At 41.8% G+C, this 19167-nt stretch overlaps 1 protein-coding gene across 1 annotated transcript in view; it reads left to right on the forward strand.

Moving 5' to 3' along the window:
- Positions 1-19167, forward strand: part of Prkar2b (protein kinase cAMP-dependent type II regulatory subunit beta) — a 94015-nt gene that overhangs the window by 920 nt on the left and 73928 nt on the right. The gene's annotated exons all lie outside the window — the stretch shown is intronic.

A 19167-nucleotide genomic window follows, 5' to 3' on the forward strand; every position in this document is an offset into this window, starting at 1 on the left:
AGCCCTTAAATTTATTAATGGAGTGTTCGAAGAGAAAAGGCGAAACGTGTAGGACTCAGTAGGAGGAGTGTGAAATTGGACTCACTGAGGTAAAACAAATTGATGATAATAGCTGTGACATCCCGGAATACGAATAATTTATTATTTTCCAATACCATGTGGTGGAGATATTTTTGGATGCATAACAAAGGATCATATTTAGCCAGATATCTATGGGGTCTTTGGAGTGAGGAAATAGGCCAATATTTTTCTTCCCTTAAAAAATATCAGTATATGTATATTGAATGGTTTTGATTTTGTTTCAAGTGTGTAGGAAAAAATAGCACCATAGGAAGTTCTAAGAGCATGTCAGCTGTCTTTAGAATGAAAAGCCAATGAGTAACCGTAAGGACTGCGCCAGACACTGAGGCTAGAAAGAATGAATGAGAGAGAAAAGGAATTTTCTTAAATAGCTGCTTTTGGCTAGTCCCACCCCTTATACTTACCAGCCTCTCCCTGACACAACAGATACACACACGTTTTACCGGCACTTGTATTTACACAATGTACCAAATCTCATGTTTTTCAGGAACCCTGGCTAAAATGCCATGGTGTGCCAATGTACAAGTGTTTTCTTTGTGGTGTAAGGCAAGCGCGCATGCAGCTTTTATTTATTTATCCTGCTGGTGATTGGTGTGTCCACAGTGAATTTCATACAATGAAAACACTTAAGTGCTGTTCATTTCATTTCCTTGTGTCCCTTCCTAGGAAGATTTTCATTTCTTTGTAGCATCAATTCCATGCTGGATGGGTTATAAAATGAATGCATTCTTAGCTTGTCTGAAACAGAGAAACTCCGGACATTAGTGCTGCTCAAATGTGAAAGAGAAGACTGCTATTTAAAATCTTAATTTGGGACATTTGGGAGCTTTTGAGGATAGGATAATCATAGTTTTAGCGGTTCTGCTAGGAAGGAGAACCAGGCAACACTGTACGTGAGAAGGGAAAGCCTGTGTGGTGTGGAAAGGACAGTGGCATCTGTTACTTGCATGCACAGGCACCTGTGCACATAGTGTGAATCTGTGACATGGATGCACTTGCAAGCAAGTAATGCACAAAGGGAAAGGGACTAGTGGCCTAGATGGCAGGCAACAAGGAGGTGGGGACTTGGTAAAGACCTCTGTGCGCTTTAGTAATGGTGTTAATACTTTGCATTGATTTATCTGTCCTTGCAAGAGTGTGTGTCCTGCGCATTGGACCAAACAAATGCTTTTGTAAGCAGTAGGGGTCTTTTCTAGGAAGCTTTATAGTCTTCAAGTTATCTTTCCTATAAAAATTACTCAAGGTCAGTTGTAATAAATACCTAGCCGGTTGCACTGTTTATCACCACTTCTACCTCCAGGGGCTCTAGAACTTTTGACCCTAACACAATGATGACTACCCAGCAGATAGATGTGTGTTTGGCGTTAGTACAACCTCTATGGGGGTAGGGTATTATATATATATATATATATATATATATATATATATATATATATATATATATATATATATATATAATATATATATATTTGTGAATGGCCCTTTCAGACTTTGTGGACATCTTATCATCTGGATCATTTTGTTTCTCAAATAGCCCTTTAACCAAATGTACTCTCTGGAGCTTGGATTTATGCAAGGTTATAATTTACCTACACCTGGTCAAAGGGGGAATATATATACATATATAGCCATACACACACGCATGCACACACACACACAGACTTCAAGACAGAACCGTTTGTGGAAAAGAGCACATGGGGAATTGACCAAAAACCTACAAACCTATTAAGGTGTTTCTATATCCAGGATAATGCTGAAGCACCCCCCCCCCACACACGCACACACACACAGAGACGCACACACACGCACGCGCACACACACAGACACACACACACAGACACACATGCACACACACGCACACAGACACACAGACACACACACACAGACACACACGCACACACACGCACGCGCACACACCGGGTCAGTCTCTTGGCACAGTAGAGAGTAAGCATTGACGACAGTCCCTGATACACAGCACAGGGTTACAGAATCAATGACGTTTACACTTCACATGCAGCCTGGTGTTTGATTGAGAAAATAACATTTAGTACCCATCTTAGAGAGCTTTTATAACTAGGTAAGACAGAGGGGTTTTTTTTTCCTCTTTTTTATTTTTTCCTTTTGGTCAACAAACATCTTAGGCTTTCTGATACCCACAGTGCCCTGACCACACTTTGAAAACACTGGTCAGTGGATCTTGATGACCGTGACTGTAAGGTAGCCCCTCTTCTTATTAATGGTTAGAGAAAGGGCTGACATTTGTTGACATTTTTGGTGTGATAGGTCCTCCGTAAATGCCTTAGTTCATTACCCCAGCTCCATGATACTAAGGAGGCTGTCAGTTATTCTGTATTTCAGGGCTAGTGTGCTGCAGGCCAGAGCTGTCACAGGTGTGCCTGACTTCGTCTCTGTGCTCTTGTCTGCCAGGTTTATCTGGGGCCAACTGGGCCTGTACTAGCCCCTTTATAGCAAACTCTCCTGGATACCTAATATATTTTCTTTAAGGCTTTGGACAGTTAACTTGTTTGAGGTCATATGCAGAACTCAAAGTAGCAGAGCCGGGCTTTAAAAAACAAATCTGTTTGACCTTGAGGCCCAGATCATCAGAAAGTTCTTAAATGAGATTTGTTCCATGGCTTGACTCTCAGGTTGGGTGTCCCGGGTTTTTTCCAGTACTGGTAATGGGTTTGCATTGTTGGCTCTTGACTTCTCTCGTGAATCATTTTCATATACGTGGTGGTATTATAATAGCTTAAGGTTAAAAGGCAAGTGTTTGACCACAAAACTGTTACCTATTAGACGCTTACAAAGATCAAGTCTATGACCTTGAGCTCCTGTATTGTGGTTTAACTAGAAAACTAGGTACCTGAGGTTATTGGAAAAGTGGTCTGATCCATTATTGCAGTGATGTGGCCATAGATGGGGCCAGATGCATGAAGGGGGCCTTTACCTCCTACTTGCCCATCTGATGGATTCTTTTATTTGTTGACAGAGTTGCTATCTGTTTTACCTGTTCAAGCAATGCCTTTTTTCGGGGGCAGAGGTTATCACCTGATCCTGGGTTTTAGGCAGCCATAGTTGGTAGAATGTTAGTAACTTATGGTGGCTCTCTAGGGAAATTTCTAGAAACTAGAGTGGAGGCTGCTTGTCACCTGCTCTGCCTGCCTCACCTGACACGTCTGCCTTCTATGCCAGGGTAGTATGCCCAAAGCTGGCTCCGATGAGTTAACAGTAGGACAAACTGTTCAATCACTATAAATTTGGAGTAATATGAGTGGTAATTAGACAGGCATCATGGCCTGGTCGTATATTGCTCAGAATAAAGTAAATATAGTTCAAATTACCCTGATGAATTGACAAGCGGCAAAGAACAAATTACAAAGGGTCACTGGCGGAGTAGACAACGTGGGATGAACTTCAGCAATATATAGAACTAGTCTTCTATGTTGCAGGGAAAAAGAACTAAAATTAAAAATAGAAACACAGCCAAAAATGTAGAACCGTACAGCAAGAATATCAAATATTTGTATGTGTGCACATGCACACACAGACAGACAGACAGACAGACAGACAGACACACACACACACACACACACACACACACACACACACACACACAGAGAGATTTCCAGGTAGCAACTGAGCCTGTTAAACATTTGAAATCTTTGTCAGAAAACTTTGATTTGGAGGGGAGGGGTGCGGGGTTTGAGACAGGGTTTCTCTGTAGCTTTGGTGCTTGTCCTGGAAGTAGCTCTGTAGAGCCAGGCTGGCCTCAAACTCATAGAGATCCTCCTGCCTCTGCCTCCTTCGTGCGTAGAAGCAGGCAGCTTGTTGGTTCCCAGTCATTTAGCCCTGAAATAATCACACAGAAACTGTATTAATTAGAGTTTGGCCCATTAGCTCTAGCTTCTTATTGGCTAACTTTTACATATTAATTTAACCCATTTCTACGAATCTGTGTATTGCATATCTATCTCTTAGCACGTCTATCTCTGGAGGCAGCTCCTCGTCTCCCTGACTCTGCCCTCTTTCCTCCCAGCATTCAGTTTAGTTTTCCCTGCCTAGCTAAGTTTTGCCCTGCTATAGGTCCAAAGCAGTTTCTTTATTTTTAATGGTAATCACAGCACACAGAGGGGACTCCCACATAATTCGTGCTGGGATTAAAGGTGTAGACTACCACCTCCTGGCTCTCACTTTGATTTTTACAACTTCCAAGTAGTATGGGATGTACAAGATACAGTTAGATCTTTTTGAACTAATTTCATATGTATGTAAAACGCTTACTCCACCCACTGCTCTTACCGCTCCTATAGCCAGCATGGTCAGTCTCTTTCCCACATGTGTAACCTGTGGCTTTGCATTATAAACCATTTTATTTAACTAGGGCCATCTGTGGGAGCCTTGGGTAGAACTGTCCATTGGTGCCTAATGAGGTCACCGGGGGTACACAGCTGAAGGCAGCTGCACCCCATCCCTGACTCTCAATATCAGCTAGTTTAATGCTAAGAGGTAGGCCTCTTTATGTCTGTAAGAGCAAGTGAAATTGGAACGTTAGACCTTGTGGTCATGGTACAGATTCAGAGAATAAGGTTATTTATCATAATAAGTGATTGAAGGGGAGGAAAGAGTATCAGATGTGTCTGCAGAAACTTTCTCATGCAATTTTAAGCACATGTTCTTTACTCCTGACACATGTGAGTGCTGGAAAGTAGAAGCCTGTCTGAAATGGTTCCCGTGATTTCCCATAAGCTGGAGGGTGAAAGCAGGAAAAGGCAGTTTGCTGGCTTCACAAGAAGGTGCAGAATGTTCTCAACTGGCTCTTTCTTTAACCTGTTGAGTTCACGGCCACTTTAAGGAATCCCTGTGTGGGCTGACTGTTGAACTGGCCTTGGCTGATCTGGAACTTCCCGCGTGAGTCAGGCTGGCCTTGAGCTCTGATTGTCTCTGCCTCCCAAGTGCTGGGATTACAGGTTACACACGATCTACTTCCCTGTACGCCTCACTGCGAACCTGCACTTTCTGGTGCCTTTTGTCCACCAGAAGATCCGAGACAAAGCAGCCAGTCATCAGCGCTTGCCTCCCAATGTGTTGCCAACAACAACTGATAAAAGACATGCATTTTTGGCTTTCCAGTTGTTTTGCACAATAGACAAAAATTATAAGAGCCTTTAAAAATATTAAGATTTAAGATTTATTTTAAGTGTATGAATGTACTTCTTACATCTACATATGTGCATACTGTGTGTGTGTATGTTGCCATCAGAGGTCAAAAGGTATAGGATATCCTAGAACTGGAGTTACAGATTGTTACGTTTGTGGGTGCTGGGAACTGAACCCAGGTCCTCTGGGAAAGGAGCAAGTGCACTAAACCATGGAGCCATCTCTCCAGCCCCCTACAAGAGCCTCACAATATATTTTGGATTTTTCAAATATATTTAGTCAGTTTGAAAACATTTGTAAAGGTTATATTTTGGTAGTAATTTTAAATTCAGGCATTCGTGGAAAAGTGCCATACTAATAAACATTTGATATGCCATCGCCGTGATAGCCCAGAATTCATACTGAACATTAAGTGAGTTAATATTTGTAAGGTCATTAGGGCAGTGTACAGCAAGCACTAGTTACCTGTCAGAAACCGTAACTGATAGGAACTCTACAGAGTAGCGTTATCATTGTTTTGTTTGGAAGCCAGTCTGGTCTTAATTTTTAGAAAGCTAAGGGAGAACATTTGGGGTGCTATGGCTCCCTTTGGGATTTAATACGAACCTGCATTGCACAGTCATAAATGCTGTATCCTTTCAGCTCACAACTGTAGGAAAGAGGTTTTTGTAGTTAATGAGACTGTGTGGTTTTGGGCAGCTTTAAATCCTGAAATGGATTATATCATTCATGCCAGACGCTAAAAATATTGAAGGCATTATTTTAGTTACAAGTGTAATCCAGTAGTAGTACCATAGAAGATTTGTGGTGTTCAGAGTAGAACAGTTATTCTTTTCTGTGACAGGTATTAGGGGTTGAAACTGAAACACCAGAGGCCTTAAAGTAATCTCATTTCTCCTGTTATCCACCAATAACTGCTTTGCAGAGGGAGTCAAGGGAGAGCAACAATCTGGCTGGGGGAGGGGGAGGCGTGAGAGCGAGAGAGGCTAATCAGTGGGGCATGTGAGAAACTGAGGCAGGGTCCTAAAGGATGGTGGGTGGGGCTTGGGGTGCTTCCCAACCTGCCTGAGTTAAAACCAAGCTTTCTTTCTGTAAGACAGTTACAAGCTTTCCATTGAGGCTGCACAGGTGCCCCAGCGAGGAGTAAATGTTGCATGGTTATTTATTGTTACAAATCTCACTCCCTGGATTCCAGTGAATTTCCAGCTGTCAAGATTTTGTTTATAGCTGTGTTAAAAAAAAAAGTGTGTTTCCTTTTCAGCCTCTCAAATACCATCAGAAAAACACTGAATCTGTCTATTAGGAGTTTATTTATGATATCTTAAGCAAGCCATTTATCAGCAGTAGTAGCCTTAGAGAAGGCCCCCAGTGGAGGCTGGGGATTGATGGGACGTCTCAGAGTGAGGAGGGAGGACTGAGCACAGGAGACTGAAGTAATTGACTATACAGTCTCTGTCAGGTGTCCAGAGCACCAGAAGGAGCCACCTGTTAGAAGGAGCAAGTGGGTGTGGAAAGCAGAGAGCTGAGCCTGCGCACTGCCTCCACAGAGGCTAAGAACATCTCCCCTCCCTCCCTCCCTCCCTCCCTCCCTCCCTCCCTCCCTCCCTCCCTCCCTCCCTCCCTCCATGCCCCCTTTCATTAATTTCTTCCTTTTAAAAACAGTCACGATAATTCTCTTAAGTTTCTCTGAATCTATGAATTAATTCTTTTGTGAGAAATTGTTCATAGAGCTTGTGTGTGATGCGTGTGTTTAGGTGAAGCAGTCGAGAGGCAGTTCCTGTCTGAGTACAGTGGGTCCAGGCTTGTAAGTTCAGCCTTGTTCATGTCAGTCTGTGTGCTGTTTGTATTAACTCCTCTATTATGAATTCTTTTTCCCCTCCTTTGGGCTGCAAGGGACATTCCAAAAGCTTGGACTAAAGAAAAGAAGTATTGTTGTTTTAGAGTTTTATTTGTTCTGACTGTTTTTCATTGCAACAAAACTTTATAATAAGTAAAATAATAATAATAATTAATAATTAAAATAAAATAAATCTAAGAGACAGTGGGGAAAAAGCCATAGCGCAGTGATATTGCTGGATTTGGCCATCTTTTGGCCTTTTGTAGTTCTGTCTATACTGTCTAGTTGTGACAAACCCCAACAGTAAACTCTCACTGTGATATGATTATTATTATAATTATTTTATGAGATCAATTTTTGTCTCAGAAATTCTAAACACCTTAGACTATTTCATTATGTAATTTTTGGAAATAGCTAAAGCTAAACATTTCAGGTTAAGGTTTAAATGAAAACAAAACAGTTTAAAAAATTCAGCTCCATGTTTGAGGCCAGCCTAGTCTACATAGGGAGTTTCAGGACAGCCAGGTCTATGCAGAGAAATCCTGTCTTTCATAAATAAATAAATGATAAATAATAACACAGAGAAACCCTGTCTAGGATAAACAAACAAACAAACGAATGAATGAAATTTAAAATCAGAACAAAAATAACAGGAAGAATCAGCTATGAACACAGTTGGTGCTGCGACTATGAATGTTCTAGCAGTAGGTTTTGCCATGTGTGGCTTAATATGTTTGGAAACTTTAAAAAAGTCATTCCAGTTGCTGCTGTTTAAAAATGTTTCTTGATTTAAAAAAGACAAAAGATCAAAATATAAACACACATTCCACATGAAAGTGAAGCCAAGAAGATATGCTGTGTACAGTTATGCCTGTGTCTGTTTGGTTTGGGTCTGACATTGTTTACTTTACATCAACTGTTCCAAGACGGAACAGTTCACGGTAGTGCTACTGAGGGATTTGTCTTCAGGGGAAAAGCTTCCATTTATTTAAATACTAGTAGACCCCGAAAGCATCCTTCCAAAAGGTCAAGTTAACTTAAAATATGACTCAGGCATTTCATTCCTACCCTTGTAGAGGGCTAATGTTAAATGGTGTCGTTTTATTTATTAATAATTATTGTGAACATCTGGGGCTCCTTACATCCCCTTGCTAAACACGGGCTGTTAGGTGCATGGTGCTTCATCTTCCCCAACGTAAGTAAGTGGTGGAGCCAGGATTCTGAGCTGGCAGCTGTGTTCCTACCCACCCAGGTCGTTCTAGGTGGTGCTGTGATCTGTTTTCAGCTCTCACTGAAGTAACAGGGTTTAGAGACCGGAATGAGCTACCTATCCGTGCCCTGGGAAACATGCAGCCCAGCCTTTCACTGGTCCAATTACTTCATCCATTCCACCCAGATGAGTACTTCCTGTACTTCCATAAAATATTTCAGAACCATGATATTTAGAAATATATTAGAAATAGTGTTTGTTTTGCAAACTTCACTGTATTATGCCTTAGCTAGAAAAAGTATTGGGATGTATACTCCCAATATGTATTTATAAATTTTATAAGTGCAGCAATATATTAACTTACTGTATGTATGAAGTGTCCCACAGTATGTGATTCAGAGAGGAGGAGGTCTTTGTCCTTGTGTTTCCTTTGCCTTAAAGTCTTGCTTTCTGTACACTTTGAAGACTCCAACTGTAAATGCCACAGCTGGGGACTCTGTTAGCGGGTGATTCAGCGTCTAGACCACAGAGGACCCACAGAGAGCCATGGCGGTAGTTGTATGTGTGCACAAACACGGAAGTTTAGTGGAATGTGGAGGGAAATTTTGTCTTATAATAAAGATATAAATCACTTTACTCAAAATCTCTCCTGTAAATCTGTATTCCTCTGTGTACCGTGAACTCTGACTTATCATTTTCAATGATGTTACTTATGTTTAATTAGGGATTGCTAAGTTTTAAGTAGTGGAAGAAAGACAAAGCCTTAAGATAAATTCAGTTTCCTAGAAGATCTCAGAAATAACACCCTGTCCTGAGCCTGCTTTTCCTCTCCACGGCTTTCAGTGAAATCAGATGTCATCTCGGGCTTCCCCGTGGATGCTGGTGGTGTCACCTGTCCTTCCTCACGGGAGCTTTGCAGATTGTAAGCAGCAGGAAGGGTAGGAGGGAAACACTGCTTTCTAAGAGTTTTAAATTCTGTGGGTTGCACTTTGCCAGTTGTGGGTGGTCAATTTTTTTTCTTCAATTAAAACTCAGCTGAATATTTAATGCCTAATATGAAACACATGTACATGTAAAAGGCACGGAACCTTCCCATGCATGTAAATGGTCAGCCAGGTGCTTGCCTGCTAACCCTTACATACTTCAAAGCGTTTAAAGGTAATTTCATAAAATATAAAAGCTGTAGTCTATTTTCAGTTCAGTCTCAAAGACGTAGATTTCGTTATATTAAAAACAAGGCTATTTTATCTTTGAACCTGACCTTTGATTGCTCTATAAACTGTAGAGAACACAGGCACCCAGTCATGACTTGCCTGTAAAGGTTTCACATTCAGGGTGACAATTGAGGTAATGTTTTTGTTCCCACCTCAACTCCCCCCCCCCAAATAAAACCAAAAGAATGGTAAGAAAGCCACAAGTTAAAACATGATTTTTATACCACCCTCTCCTTTGAGAAACAGGCCGAGTTATTAGACTAAAGAAGTTTGTGTTTATAAATCCCCAAACGTATGTTTGTACCTCAGCTTGAACACTTCAGGACAGAGTAGATAGGAAGACTTAAAATGCTGCTTTATTTAAATGAGACAGGTGCTCAAAGTAAAAACAGGAATGCATGCCTGAAATATAAATTAATTGGGAAAATCTTTGTGCTGCGTTGACAGCTTGCCTCCATTTCTTCCTGTCGTGGCATTTGTAAAAGTAAGCTCACTGAGGGGCAGATTTAGACGTCTCCAAGTTAACACTGCTTCGTAGTTTATTACTAGAACCCTTAATTCTATACTTATTCAGCTGTAAATCCCTAGTATCTTAACATGGTTTAGAAGGAGATGAAGGGTCCTTTTGGGTCTTAGCATACAGATGTAGTTGCTCACAGATGTTTGATTTTTGTATTTTTAGTTGTGAGCCTACCCTTTAATGACTGAGCCATCTCTCCAGCCCCAGGTCTTTCATTTCTAAATTGACTCTTAACAAAGGTTACACAGGAAACATTAGACTTTCAGTTTTTACTAATTTCATAGTAGTTTCTTTGTATTTCTTTAAAGAGTATTCAAAATGTATTTTCGCGTTTGAACTTTAACAAAAACTCATTTGTAAAATGCATTTTATGACTGGGTGATGGTGATGCATGCCTTTAATCCCAGCACTCTGGAGGCAGATATCTGAGTTTGGGGTCAGACTGGTCTGCTACAGGGAACCTCTCCCGAGGACAGGTAGTATCTGAGACTCCAATGGACTGAATGTGCAATCTATCATGCCAAATTTGGAAAAATGTGAAATCATTCGAATATTTACTAAAATTTGCTTCTGGACTGTAGAGGTGGCTCAGCCATTTGAGACTAGGCTCACAAAAAAAATACATTAACATTTGCTTCTTTTGAGAAATGCAATTTTTAAAGTATAGTATGTTTTTAAAGCGGGTATTTGTTTATTCTCGGCTTTAATATATAAGGCATTCAGTTTTAACATCTAGTACAATGAATATTGATGGGTATAATCTAGATAAGCAGAACTTTAAGAGTCTAAAGAAACTTAGAAGTCAAAAAATTTTGACAGCTGTTGCCTGAGAGAGGGAAGGTGGGGTTGCCTTCTCTTCTTCCACCCCTTGAATTCCAGGGATCCAACTCTAACAAGTGCCTTGTCACATTGAACCATCTTGCCAGTCTGAGAATGTGATTTTCAGCTTGCATAATTTATTGATTCATTTTCGTGGTTTTTTTATTGCTCTTCTGAGGCAGCACCTCTGTATGTTGCCTAGGCTAGCCTTCAATTCCTGAGCTTAAGCTATCCTCCTGCCTCAGCCTCCAAAATACACAAGACTACAAGCAGATGCAGCATCACCGTGCTTAGATTTCCCGTTAATTTCTAAATTGGTTTCCATGGATGCATGATTATAACTAAAGTCTCTATTCCATTTATTGATCTAGCTATCTTCCCATCAATCTCTCTCTTTATTAGTAGGACTTCATACTGATCTGTTTGGATGATATGGTAACACCACCCTTTGTCTTTCAAAATTGCTTACTTGAAGGCCTTTATTTTATAGAAATTTTAGAACAAACTCCCATTTTGTATAAGATCTTCAGTGAGTGTTTTGTTGGAGTTGCGTTACATTGAATTATATAAATTTATAGAGAACAGATGTTTAATTATAATGACTCTTCTATCCATGAACATAGTATCTCTCTTTTTATTCTGTTATCCTCTCAGATTCTTTGATTTTTATTTTGTTACTTTTTTTCAGAGGAGTTTTCTATCTTTTGTTGGTTTTATTCTTAAATATCTTACCACTTTTGTTATGACGTCTGGAATTTTTCTATCGCATGTTCTGTGGGGTTTTTTTTTCCTATTAGACATTTTAACCAAAGATAGAAACTTAGGTATTATCAACAAAGAAGTCTTAAGAGTAGCTGATCAGCAACAGAATAGAGCTCAGTAGTTTTAGTTATTAGGGAAGTGAGGTTTAGAGTTGTAAGGAGATATCATTACGTATGTACCAGAGGGGCTAAGTGTAGGCTGTGATGTGGGACAACTCATCTATGCATGCTGTAAACCTACCTATGCATGCTGTAAAAGGATAACAAAGTAGACAGGAAGAATGCATGCCTGTTACACACATAGTCACCTATGGCTATCCAATGGCCCTGTGTCTCAGCGTTCTTCAAGAGCCACAAAAGTATAGGTTTATAAATATTTTGTGAACTGGAAACAAGTCATTGTCCACCAACAGGAAAACAGAGGAATAAATAACAACATTCTCGTTCAAAGGGAAACTGGTAAGCAATAGGAACAGATGAGCTGCTGAGGCTGCCAGCAGCAAGAGCGAACCTCACATTTAAAGGACGTTCCCAGACAGGTAAAATGCAGCAGATGTGTGAGAATTTAATGGAGCTCCCATAGGACGGTGGGAACTGACTCACAGGTATAGAAACTGTCCAGTGTTGAGATGCTTAAATCTGCATTGGGGTGTTGTGTGCGTAGCTTAGGATACTTGTCAAGGCTCATCCAATGGTACATGTCACTGAAGGTTAATTTCGCCTCAACTAAAGAAAAGCAGGAACATGGATGGTGTTGGAATCTTTTTTCTCTGGTCTTCCACTGAGACATGCCTTTACTGTGATCGTCCTCTTGTGAAATGTTTCCCTTTTTATGTTTTAGACCAAGATCCAGGCTCCATTTTCATAGTCACGGGGCATAAACGAGAATGATGTTTGATGTTTGAGGGAAACAAAGCCAAAGAAAGGGTTGTCAGTTTTTGCTGCTTTTAAATCTTTTGAATGTTTCCAGCCAGTTCCGTAATGTGTGAGTCTCACCAACTTAACACTTCATTAACTATCGCCTTCCTTTATCCGAATGGTCTTTAGGAGTCAGGGAGTACCTCCTTGTCGGTAACTTTCTGTCAATATAGTTCATTCAGACTTGTTGGTCCTAATGTGTGTGTGTAAGTGCTGGGGATTAGTGGCCAAGCAGAGCAAGGAAGACCTCAGCCCTGTGGAATTAATGTAGGAAGAAATGGGCAATACAAAATAGAAGATATCTTTAGATAGATAGCTGTTTGCTGTTCACCACTGGAAGAGTTGAAATGGGAAGGCATGAGGAGCAATGAAAGGCACTATTATACACGGTGTATAACAGCGACAGGGACATCTTCATTCTTCGGAGACCCAGGGAACTCCACTGTGGGTATGCTGTAGGACTGTTTTTAGGAGGAGGTCATTGTCACACCCCTTCTTGTTTGTGTAGTTATTCATTTCAAACTTCTATGTTTTTCAAAATGGCCTTTGTGGTGACTTTATGTATGTGTGGTAATTTGAACTCTCAGCTCCTGAAATTACGAGTCCGGTCTGGATTATTCCCCTCCCACATGGAAATAACCCTTTGCCTTTATCTCCGCTGTACCCAAGCTTTGGAGGAGAACTTAGTGTATGGAGATGCAGAGGTTGAATTTCTGTAGTAGGACAGCGCCCTTTTCCCAAGAAGAGAGTATTTAAAATCTGGAGAGAGTTTGGGAAACTTTTTCCTTGGCCTTTGTCCCTGCCTTGCGTCTGTGTGGTTTCATGAGGTTAGTCATGTTGGGACCGTCAGTTGAAACTGTTTTCTTTTCTCCGCGGAAGGCAGCATTGTTGGCAAGGCCCTCGTGAATTACAAAGAGAAGACTCATGTTCACTCATATACACAAATGTGCTTTCCTAGTTAATTTGTTGCTTCCTATAGTGATATTTTAAAATATCAGTTTATTTGGAGGCTGAAGGTGTAAGTCACAAACAATGCCACACCAGTTTGGAATTATGATTAATAGGGTGGTATTTATTTAAAGGGGAAAAAACTTACAGATCACAGTCCCAGACAACAGCCCTCTACGCAACCAGGAAGGGAGTCTAGTCGCTGGCGGAGCAGGAAGTGAAGAGAGAGGAGAGAGGGAAGTGGCCGCTTTTTTAAAGGGAGAGAGACCACGCCCCAATGGACTGGTATCTCAGCAGCTATAGGCTGGAGGAGCGGGAGGACCTCCCGCAACAGGAGGCATTTGGTTTAACAAGCAGAACAAGATTGTAGGCCTTTTCAGTGATCCTTCAAGTTGGACCTTTCTAAATGCTGAAGCACTGTCTCATTTCACCCTGTCCTGCTTCTAGCCACAATCCATGTGAGCTGGTTGGATGGAGACCTGGCCTGTATCCCTGCTGCAAACAGTGTCCCTCAGATGCCCACACCTCACACGGCCACCTAAAGCTAAAGCTGACCATGAACCATGTGGTTTATAATCCATGTCTCAGTAGTTAGGGTTTGGAGAAGCCCCCTCCCATTGGGATTCTGCCCTGGTGTTCCCCTCTAGAGGCCAGTATATGGTATTTCTGAAGTAGAGAGCAAGAGCTTGTGGGACTGTAATGAGTATCTTCAAGTATTTGTAGGAGTGATAGAAACCCACTGGCTTTTAGTAGAATAATAGAAAATAAATGCTATTTTTGGGACCAAGAATTGAATATGTATGAAGTATATATGAAAGGATGGGAATCAGCACAAGACACTCAAGACCAAGTTCTCAGCACAAAGAATCTTCATTTGCCCCAGAGAGACAAAAGGCAGGGAAAGTGAGACAAAGACAGGAGATGGAGGACAAGGGAGAGGGGACAAAGGACTGCCTCTATGGTGTGGGAGGTCCTTCTGTCTGTGTGTTGCTTTGATTGGTTAATGAATAAAGGAACTGCGTTGGGCCTATAGCAGAGCTGTAGGGGAACAGAGATGGGGGGAGGGACTAAAGGGAATGCTGGAGGAAGAAGGTGGAGTCAGGGGACACCGTGAAGCCACCACTGCTGGAGACAGACACTGAAACTTTGCTGGTAGGCCATGACCTCGTGGTGATACACAGATTAATAGAAATGGGTTAATTTAAGAGGTAAGAGTTAGCCAATAAGAAGTTAGAGCTAGCCGGGCGGTGGTGGCGCACGCCTTTAATCCCAGCACTCAGGAGGCAGAGGCAGGCGGATCTCTGTGAGTTCGAGGTCAGCCTGGTCTACAAGAGCTAGTTCCAGGTCAGGCTCCAAAACCACAGAGAAACCCTGTCTCGAAAAACCAAAAAAAAAAAAAAAAAGAAGTTAGAGCTAATGGGCCAAGCAGTGATTTAATGAATACAATTTCTGTGTGATTATTTCGGTTCTGGGCAGCCAGGACAAACAAGTGGTTCCTTGCCGTTAGGCCTCTAGATAGAAGGGAGACAGGTGTGACCCAAAGGCAAATGGCAGTCTATACAAGTGATGTGGGATTCCCCTCTGTATGCTGTGAATATGTGTTATTACCATTGGTTAATAAATAACTGTTTTAGCCCGTGGCTTAGCAGAGTAAAACCAGGTGGGAAATCTGAACAGAGATACATATAGAGAGAGTAGGTGGAGTCAGGGAGATGCCATGTAGCTGTCAAAAGAGACAGATGCCAGGTCTTTACCAGTAAGCCACAGCCTTGTGCCGATACACAGATGAATAGAAATGGATTAATTTAAGGTGTAAGAGTTAGTTAATAAGAAGCCTGAGCTAATAAGCCAAGCAGTGTTGTAATTAATACAGTTTCTGTGTTATTATTCGAGTCTGGGTGGCCAGGAATTAACGAGCAGTCTCCACCTACAAAATACAGGAAAAGGGGGAAACCCCTTGTTAGGATGAGCTGGCTTGTTTTGATTGGGCTTGTTAATTAGAGTAGCCAAATGGGGATCTTTTGAATGCTGGACTTCAATAGGATATCTGGACCTTCATGGTCAGCTTTAGGAGAAGAAAGTGGCCAAATAAGGGAATAGACCTTGGTGGCTAGCTCTAGGAAAATAATATTCTAACAGTTTATCAAGGCAGAGGGGATGGGGGAAGGGCAAAGCCTGCCAGAGCCATATTTACCTTGTTCTGTCCACTAAAGCCCTTCAGTACGTATTGGGTGCTACTTGGCAAAATATTTTGTTGATCTTTTAAAATTTTAGTTTTTTTCTTGGTTCAAGGGTGAACTTTATTTGATTTTTTTAAACATTGATATATGTTAATTCATTCTGAACTGGGTATTTATTCTGTCAAAAATAATTAGCTTATGCATTTCCATTTACAATTTGACCATCTTTTATTTAGTTAACTAACAGATATAAAAAGTGTTTATTTCTTAAAAAGAGAGAGAGCAACTATTATGAGGACAGGAATGCTAATTATTCTACGGAATCTAAGAGGATTGAATGTATTTTACTCCAGGGCATATGAACACTGTTCTGCAAAAAGGTCCAGTGTGCCTCTAGTACAGATGGGGTGCCTGAGTGTGTGTGTGTGTGTGTGTGTGCGTGTGAAAAGAGAGAGAGTAAGAGGGAGACAAAGCATGCAAGAGAGAGAGCATGCACAAATCACGATTCAGATCCTATTTGTTTAGCTTGGAATGTCTCCAGCAGCATCATGCCCAGAGATGAAAGCAGTGTCCGTGCATTTTGAAGACAGGTCTCCTTGCTTTGTGCTTTTAACTGACTTCTGTTTTATGAACTATCTTGCTTTTCAACCTTTACTGAATTCCTCTTTCACCTGTTTTTCTAAGTTAGGTAAGCCCTGGAAGCGACTGTCTGTGGAACTCCGAAGAGACTTGGTTCAGCCCTTCAGGGGCAGAGACTGTTAGAATCCCCCCTCCCCTGCCCTGTGTCTGTGTCCATCCCTGCAGCCAGGAATGAGGCAGAAGCAGAGGCTTGCTCTGTGTACTTTCCAGTTTATCGATCCATCTGGTGGGTATTGACTTAGCACGTTTTACGTGCCAGGGCAGCGGGTACAAAGAGTAAAACAGCAGTCTCTGTGGACAGAGGAAGCGCTCAGGCAGAGGTTCTCCGGGGGAAAGGAGGCATGCCTTCAGTTCACCTCAGGTGTGGGAACTTTTCCTCTTGCTCTAGGTAAAGGAGGACAGTTGTCTGGGTTCCTGGGAGCACAGAAACTAAAGAGAGTTTAGTGGCACACAGTGTGTCAGCAAGAGGATCTTACCGTTCAGATTTTGTAAATCAAAATTAAGCAATTCATCAGATTCTATGGGAGTGATTCAGTGGGCCAGCAGCACGACCCAGGGCCTCTTTTGTGGGCTTTCGCCGTAGTGACATGTGCATCGCCACCCTGGTCTTCCCTGGTGTGGCTCCTGAGAGAGCGTGTAGGTCATTGCTGGCCAGATGCACACTTACTTCCAGTCTCCTCCCCTATGCTGATAACTAGATTAAAACTTCAGAAAAAACGTGATGTCTTAACTTCCTTCCTACAAGTGTATGCAGAAAAGGCTTGTTGCTTTGTCTCTTAAAGAGAGTATGGGGGTATAGACATGAGGGACTGGAATTTTGCTAATTACCAACACTGTACATGTCTTGACAGGGCAAACCACCTGCCCTGTCACGACCCATCTGGTTAACTGTCCATTCCTTGACCCCATTTATTGTGAAGATCATCTTCACGTGGCTTACACGTTCACAATTCGAAGGTAGATCCAGACTCTCGAAAGCCTGTCAGGGAGGGACACACGAAGGAGTTGTAATTTGTGGTGTTTAGGTAGATACGGACTTCAGCATATGAGGAAGAAGACAACATGGTTAGACTCTCCCACCTGTGTGGGACTTTGAAGAACATGAATGTTGTGGATGGAGTCTGGCCAAATGGATTGTTCTGGTCACTCACATGCCACAGACTGCGTGACAGCAATGGGATAGCTTTCTAAAATCATGTCAGAGTAAAATTCCAGACAAAACAAAATATAAGAAAGAAGGAAGGGAGGGAGGGAGGGGGGAGGGAGGGAGGAAGGAAACTTAATCTTCTGATTCATATGATAGTTCTGCTGGGGAAGTTAAAAAACTATTATTTCTATGCATATGTGTTCATGGTGTGTGTGTGTGTGTGTGTGTGTGTGTGTGTGTGTGTGTGAAGGAGAGAGAGAGTACACATGGAAGCATGGAAGTTGGGGGACAGCTCTATGAAGTTTACTCTTTCCTTTTCTCTTTACATGTTCTAGGGATGCTAAGCCATCTTGACAGCCCACTACTGGGAAAATCTATATATTAAAACTGTATAAAGTAGTCAGTTGTATTTCTATGCACAGTTAGTATCTAGGCTCAGATAGTTACAAATAGACTCTTGCAGACTTGAATGTCTAGCAGGTTATTGAAAAGCCATACAGGGGCTCGCAACATGATTTATTTGTGAAAGAGCTTACTATGCAAAGTTTGAATCTAAGTTTGGATCCCTGAAAAACACATAGAGCCATGTGAGAGTGAGCCTGGAAGCTCAGTGCTCCTCTGTGGGCACGGGAGGCAGAGACAGCAGGATTCCTAGAAGCTTGTAGCCAGCTAGCTTGGAATGTGTAGAAGGAAAAAAAAAGACAAAAGCAAAAACTAACAATTCCAAGAGACTGTCTCAAACAGGGTGGAAAGGGAGCTTGAAAACTGAAGGTTGCCCTCTGCTATAGAGCAACACACATGCATGAACACACACAGTATCCATACACACACACACACACACACACACAAAGATACAATAATAACAGGTGTCGTACAGAACACAACCCTGGGATGCAGGACTATCCTTCTTGTCAGGAGTGTTCAAAGGTTGACTGTCACGGTTGTGTTCTGAGTTAGTCTGACAATTAAAATAGTTCCCACAATTTCAGAAGACATATCTGGATGTATAGGAGTATGGTGGGATGTATGGATGTCATGTTCAAGACCCTAGGCTTTGATCCCTTCCGAAAGGAAAAGACGCTCTAGATGATAGGATTGTTGTGGGAAATCTTCCTTAAAGAAAAATGGAGAGACGTAAGACCCCTGGCCTGGAGAACATACCACACCGGAGGCCACTGTGGCTTCTGACGAGGCTGGCGGGCTGGGGCACTGAGCAAGGGGTCTGTGTTCTGTCCCAGGGCTGTAATTGGCCTTTTACCTTCACCTGTCCACGCTCCCTTGCCTGCATTCCTGTAGTTGGATTAATCTTTGCTGTCTCAAGTCATTGTCCTTGTAAGCCTTGGAGGGAGGCTCTGTTGGGACTCCCTTCTTAAGGATACAAAAAGGGGTTTAAAGTATTCATAAAAACCATGGGTATAGCCGGGCGGTGGTGGCGCACGCCTTTAATCCCAGCACTCAGGAGGCAGAGGCAGGCGGATCTCTGGGAGTTCGAGATCAGCCTGGTCTACAAGAGCTAGTTCCAGGACAGGCTCCAAAGCCACAGAGAAACCCTGTCTTGGAAAAAAAAAAAACCATGGGTATTGTGTGTGTGTGTGTGGTGTGTAAACAGTTTACCTAATTATATTTATTTGCATAAGTAATTTGTTTCTGCTGAATTACTGTAGTATATAAATATAAATAAGAATTTTGTTTCTTGATCAATATGGAGAATATAATTTTTCTATCATATACTA

This window comes from Microtus pennsylvanicus, chromosome 14, assembly GCF_037038515.1.
Source record: "Microtus pennsylvanicus isolate mMicPen1 chromosome 14, mMicPen1.hap1, whole genome shotgun sequence".
Taxonomy (NCBI): domain Eukaryota; kingdom Metazoa; phylum Chordata; class Mammalia; order Rodentia; family Cricetidae; genus Microtus; species Microtus pennsylvanicus.